Source organism: Mustelus asterias, chromosome 21, assembly GCF_964213995.1.
Source record: "Mustelus asterias chromosome 21, sMusAst1.hap1.1, whole genome shotgun sequence".
Classification (NCBI taxonomy): domain Eukaryota; kingdom Metazoa; phylum Chordata; class Chondrichthyes; order Carcharhiniformes; family Triakidae; genus Mustelus; species Mustelus asterias.
The window spans coordinates 58,332,308-58,339,401 of NC_135821.1; the positions used below are offsets into that span (position 1 = coordinate 58,332,308).

Genomic DNA, 7,094 nt, shown 5'->3' on the forward strand with positions numbered 1-7,094 from the left:
ATGGACTTGTCGAGTCTGTGAGGCTTGGCCTGGTCCAGGATGATTGACACCACCGTTGAGTCTTGAGTGCAACTGCAGGCAGCTGAGATGGTTGATGATGATGACCCCTGCTGGTCGTCTGCGGTCGGTGCCGACCAAAATGGCTGCGCCCATGGATCGCACGTGGTCGGTGGCGCTGAAAGTGGCGGCACCTGCAGGTCGCGCGTGTCTTGCGTCGTCGTCGTCAGGAATGGCGGCGCTCGTGAATCGCACGTGGTGGAAGACCTCGATGAAGCCAGAGACAAGGAGACAGGTTCTGGAGAATCACACGCCGCACTGCTAGGCTTCGAGGGTGGTTTAGCCCTGCACACTTTGGCATAATGCCCTTTCTTCACATACGCGGAGCAAAATACCGTTCTGGCGGGACATCGCTGCCGAGGGTGTTTTGCCAATCCACAGAAATAGCATCGCGAGCCTCCTGGAGCTGCCGCCGTCGTCAGGTCCGAGGTTGAAAGCACAATCACGCAGTTTCTCGGAGCCGCTGGGTAGAGTTGAGTCGGTGGCTGTACTTGCCACGATGTTCCCACGTGGTCGGTGGGGTAAGTTTCTAGACTGCTGGAGGCCGTTTCCATCGTGTCAGCCAATTCCACCGTCTTAGCTAGGTCTAAGTTACCTTGCTCTAGCAGCCGCAGGTGAATATAGGATGAGCCAATTCCCGCCACGAACGCATCTCGGATCAAATCATTAGTATACTGGGTCGCCGACACTGGCTTGCAATTGCAGGCTCTTACTAGCTGCTGAAATTCGCGCAGGTACTGTCCTGTCGTTTCACCGGGCTGCCGCCGTCGAGTGGCTAGAAGGTGTCGAGCATGGATCTCATTTCGCGGTTTGTTGTACAGTTTCTTAAGTAGTTCGATGGCCCCTTTGTAGTCTTGAGCATCGCGGATTGATGAATATACAGTGTCGCTTACCCTTGCGTGGAGGACCTGCAGTCTATCGGCGTCGTTTTGAATGACTGTTGAGGCATCGATATAGTCTTGAAAACACTTCAACCAATGGTCGAAAGTGTTCGACGCTCCAGCTGCACGCGGATCTAAGGTAAGCCGATCGGGTTTTAACATTTGCTCCATGGTTTTTTTTTTAACCAAAATTGTTACTAATAAAATTGATGCGCGATTAAATCACACGGGAGGCTAGATCGTACCCGGGAAATAAAGGCTTTTATTAGTAACAAGAATGGAGCATACTATATAACAATACAATCCCAGACTAAAGGGTCACCAGGCAGTGCAGTGACCTTTATACTCCTACAGGTAGGCGGAGCCAACCGGAGTGTACCACAGAACAATACCAACAGGTAGAACACCCCAACCCTAACCCCAACAGTGACAACAGTAACATATGTACAAGTACCCATAGTGATAACCATCTATGGTTCAGCACCCATAGTGATAACCATCTATGGTTCACCACAACTATAAAAATATTTCAGGCACACCTCCAATTTTCTTCAGCTGAACTGCCCTCTAGCAAAAGCCTTTTATCTCTCAAACCTCCTAAAAACCTGTCAAGCCACTACAATTTTCATTAGTTTACAAAGTATACAATGGAAGCCTTTTCACCAGGTGCATGTTAAATACCATGGGGGCGATTCTCCTAGCCCAGGAGACATCAGCGGAGGCTGTTTGGTGGGCTCCCCGCTAGGCGCCGTGGCCTCCGCGTGTCTCCAGGGCCCAGGTTTCCAGCATTGTCAGCGCTGCATTGGAAATTGGTGCGGAGCTGATTTAAATATTATAATGAGCATTTAAATCTCATTAGTGGCCTTGGGACTGAAATCTCCGGGCCCGCTAGCCTCTCACCCCTCGCCAGGAGTGGTTCACTCCAGAGGGGTTTACAACAGCTCTCCACTGGTGGCCCGACCCCGCTGGAGTGAAGTGAGGCCATGGAGGCCCTCCTGGAGGTCAGGGTTAAGGGGGGGGTTGCCCCTGCGCATTGCCAGCTTGGCAATGCCGGCCTGACCCCCTGGTACTGCCCAAAGGGCAAAATGGCAATGCCCAAGAGGCACCTTGGCACTGCCCGGGGGCAGGGCCAGAAAGGGGTGGAGCCTGTGGGGTGAGGGGAGATTGGAGGAGGGTCCCGCTTCCACTTTGCATAGGGATCAGTGGCAGAAAGAAGGAAGAGGCTGATCGAGTCTGGCCATCGGGGTGGGGGGTGGCTGCTAGGTGGGGGGTGTTGGGCCTGTTCAGGGGGGGAGGGTGTCGGGATGTGGGGGGGCTGGGGCGGTCAGGACCCAGGGTGGGTAAGTGGAGATCGAGGCAGGCTAGGGGTGGGGGGGATCGGGGCTGGCACGGAGACGTCTGGAAGGCCAGCAATCAGGGGGTGGGGGGAGGGGGAGCGGGGCTCTGCAAGCCAGCGATGGAGGGTTGTTGTTTTGGCCAGTGATCAAGGTGGCCAGCAATGGTGAGGCCGGGAGTGCAGGGCTACTGCACATGCATCGACCTCCACTCTGACAGATCGGCGCATGCGCAGTGGCCTGCTCAGCGCAATACTGCCGGCTTCTCCAGTGGGAATAGGCTCTGCCCCTGGATTTTCAGCAAGAATCTCCCTGAGGCACTCTGCAAGACTCAGAGTGTGGGAGATTCATTTTGAAAATCCCACTGAAAAAAAAGTGAGAGGTACTCCCATTTGTATGCAAATTCGGCACTTTGAATTTTTTGGGGGAGAATCCTGGCCCATATTTTTATTGAAAATGTACACAATTGGAAAATGCTTCCCATAATTTTTAAAGTCTGCACTTTTCAATATGATAATTCAAAAATGAAGAAAATATTGTGAGCAGCATCTCCCCAACAACATTGGGTGGCTCCATGTGCAAAGTATCATGATCAGGGGAGGACCTGATGACAGGGTAATTCGCAGCTCCTGCTCCATTCACAGGTGCTCCCGCTTTATAATTTTATTTACATTATCTGGTGTTTCAAACACCAACTTGCACAGGTAGGTTGTGGGAAATGTAAGAGTACTGCTATAGCACTGTCTGAAATAGATGGATATTCTTCATAGAATCCTACAGTGCAGAAGGAGGCCATTCGGCCCATCGAGTCTGCACTGACCACAATCCCACCCAGGCCCTATCCCCACAAACCCATGCATTTACTCTAGCTAGTCCTCCTGACACTAAGGGGCAATTTAGCTTGGCCAATCCACCTAACCTGCACATCTTTGGACTGTGGGAGAAAACCTGAGCACCTGGAGGAAACCCATGCAGACACGGGGAGAATGTGCAAACTCCACAGACAGTGATCCAAACCGGGAATCAAATCCGGGTCCCTGGCGCTGTAAGGCAGCAGTATTAATCGCTGTGCCACTGCGCCGCCCCCACACACAACCAAAATGTGTCCAGCGATATCTTTGCAAACTTCAGTTTCAGCATATATTCCATCCTGAGCTCTGTGAATTCCTCTTGTTCTTTTGGTAACAATGACTTGACTTTTCCCTAAAATATGCAGAGTATCGCAGCGGGCGGGAAAAGTGGCATTGAAGTTGATGGCACCAGTGGCATCTCCCTCTGCCGTATTGTTGGAGAAGATAAGGCAAAGGGTGGATCCCAAGATGTCACGCTGGTGGGGCTGTCTCTGATTGAGGCTATCCTGCCATCAACTTCGGTTTTTAAAGATTGGATCACTTTTTTAAAGGCGTCCAGGTACAAAAAATTAAAAATACTGCACCGCCCCTCCACCCATGCAGAAAACACCCCATGCAACCAACACTCCCCCTCTCCTCACGGAACACACCCGACACAACTCCCCTTGCGGAACATCCTCTGCACAGCAGTGCCAGGTAGTTGTGACTAGGCATGACCCTCGCCTCTCCCCTCCCCCGAGCGATGCACTCACCTGACCTCCTCTGGCGGGTTCTGTTTGCCAGGTGTACACCTTGGAATAGCTGTCGTAATGGATTAGGTAACGATGGGAATTATCAAGAGTAGAGAATTGATTATTAGATGTAAATTTATTGTGATGGGGATCCCGACATTGAAAGTTGGGATGTCCATTACATCACTGGCGGGGTGCGTGGACAGTCACCTCACACCTTCATGTTGGTGTGGAATACAATTTGGGCCACCCTCAGGATTTTCCGTTCCCGACGCCGATCCTGTCCAATGGAAGCGGGAACAAAAAATCCCCTCCGTGTCTTTGATGATTCAAAAGAAAGAGAATTAAATGGATCACGTACCCACTCAAAGTCTTCCATACTAGTGGAGGGGAAATAGTATTCGAACTATTCTTGAATTTTCTCCTGAAGCATCTGTTCAGTATCAACTGACATTTTGTCAATACGTTTGATTGTATTATCAGAAAGAGGATTTGGTTGGCAGCATCAGATACGAATATTGTTCCCACAATGTATGCCAGCAGAATTAGGGTTTTGGCAATGGTGTGAAAGTTCTTTGATATTACTGAACTCAGCCACCAGGTAACTCGCTTCCTGCACATAATCTGAAACCTGCACACACTCCATCATATGTTGATTTTGTTTTATGTTTTGTTCTTTCAGGTGCTTGAGGTACTGTATATCCTTGCTGGAGAGTTTGTATTGAAATAGTGCTTCAACTTACTTAGTACCACTGCAGCGTTTGAGAAATTCTACCTGCAAATTAGGAATTCTAGGATAGGACAGGAGGCAACACCAGCCCACGAAAATCCAAAGGCCAAGCTGTCACTGTACTGCCTGTGTACGGACCTCACTTTTCTTTGCTAAGGATTTGTTCTTTAGGGCACCTCGGAATCAGAGCTAGATTCTCCAGTTCTCTTCAAGAACTTATCCATAGAAAACTGTGATCAAATACACGACACAACAAATGCCCTAAAGCATCAACTTACAAACACAATTTCTGCTCTTCAGCCGTGCCAAGCAGAACACTACTGCTCAAAAGATGCATCCGGGACCCAACGCCCCGCAGCACGGAGTTATCAACCTATGGTTGCCTTCTCAGATCTTCAGGGCTTCGCTTGCAGTCACATCGACTACGAGGGCTTCCTCTGAGCCCAACTTACTTAAGGTTTGCTCCTCACACCCCTTTCATTAATTAGAACCTGTTTCTCCTCTTCTCAGCTTTATTGATTCCTGTTTTGTACCTGTGTCTTCTTCCCTTGCTGGAAATTTCAGTTTTTTTATTTCTGCCCATTCCAGCTCCTGTTTTTCAGACCTCTGTCTCCCTCACCATGGACTACTCTCTGGAATCGGTTGCATTCTTGGACACACGCATCTCCATTAAGGACGGTCACCTCAGCACCTCACTGTACCGCAAGCCCACGGATAACCTCATGATGCTCCACTTCTCCAGCTTCCACCCTAAACACATTAAAGAAGCCATCCCCTACGGACAAGCCCTCCGTATACACAGGATCTGCTTGGATGAGGAGGATCGCAACAGACACCTCCAGACGCTGAAAGATGCCCTCATAAGAACAGGATCATCGATCGACAGTTCCGACACGCCACAGTGAAAAACCGCACCGACCTCCTCAGAAGACAAACACGGGACACGGTGGACAGAGTACCCTTCGTCGTCCAGTACTTCCCCAGAGCGGAGAAGCTACGACATCTCCTTCAGAGCCTTCAACATATTATTGATGAAGATGAACATCTCGCCAAGGCCATCCCCACACCCCCATTTCTTGCTTTCAAACAACCGCACAACCTCAAACAGACCATTGTCCGCAGCAAACTACCCAGCCTTCAGGAGAACAGTGACCACGGCACCACACAACCCTGCCACAGCAATCTCTGCAAGACGTGTCGGATCATCGACACGGATGCCATCATCTCACGTGAAAACACCATCCACCAGGTACATGGTACATACTCTTGCAACTCGGCCAACGTTGTCTACCTGTTACGCTGCAAGAAAGAATGTCCCGAGGCATGGTACACTGGGGAAACCATGCAGACGCTACAACAACGGATGAATGAACACCGCTCGACAATCACCAGGCAGGAATGTTCTCTTCCTGTTGGGGAGCACTTCAGCGGTCACGGGCATTCAGCCTCTGATCTCCAAGCGTTCTCCAAGGCGGCCTTCACGACACACGACAGCGCAGAGTCGCTGAGCAGAGACTGATAGCCAGGTTCCGCACACATGAGGATGGCCTCAACCGGGATATTGGGTTCATGTCACACTATCTGTAACCCCCACAACCTGCCTGGATGTGCAAAATCTCACTTGCTGTCCTGTCTGGAGACAATACACATCTCTTTAAGCTGTGCTTAATGCTCCCGCCACTCACATTGTCTGTACCTTTAAGACTTGATTAGCTGTAAAGGCTCACATTCCAATTATTATACATGTAAATTGAGTTTGTGTCTTTGTGCCTTGTTTGTAATCAGAACTCCCACTCACCTGACGAAGGGACAGCCTATTCCGAAAGCTAGTGGCTTTTGCTACCAAATAAACCTGTTGGACTCTAACCTGGTGTTGTGAGACTTCTTACTGTGTTTACCCCAGTCCAACGCCGGCATCTCCACATCATCCCTCACTTCTCCCAGACTTTTTGTACCCCTTGTGAATTTTTGCTTTTTGAGCAGGCACACAGAGTTTTCATCTTCAGCTTGGTGGGGTTGGCATCTCCAAGTCCTAAGGAACCTGACCAACATAAAAAATTTGAACGGCATATGCACAGTTAATTTAATTTAATTTACCCCAAGGCCGAACAAAATTTCAAATCACTGAATGTATTAATCTATTGTAGCAAAATGTCATCACAAACTGAAGTCAGTCTTATATATATATACATATATACGTGCCTTTCAAAAGCTTCCCAGTTTAAGTACACCTCATGAAGTTCTGGGAATAACTAATGCTGCTCTAACCTAAATACTTTGGCCCTGCAATTATATTGTGTAATTTTTAAAATAAAAAATCTTTACCCAGTTCATATGAAAGTAATACCACAATTTCAAGGCATTATATTGCCAATCCACTATATCATGTCGACAATTATGTTTTTATTACATCACTTTATCCAACGATAAATTTTCTTCAATGTAATTGAGCCAATTTTAATTGGATGGCTCTACTATTGAATTTTGGTTCAGAGAACAATCAGTTCCAG

At 48.8% G+C, this 7,094-nt stretch overlaps 1 pseudogene; it reads right to left on the reverse strand.

Moving 5' to 3' along the window:
* LOC144508897 (3-beta-hydroxysteroid sulfotransferase-like) overlaps positions 1 to 7,094 on the reverse strand; it is a 97,903-nt pseudogene that overhangs the window by 47,361 nt on the left and 43,448 nt on the right.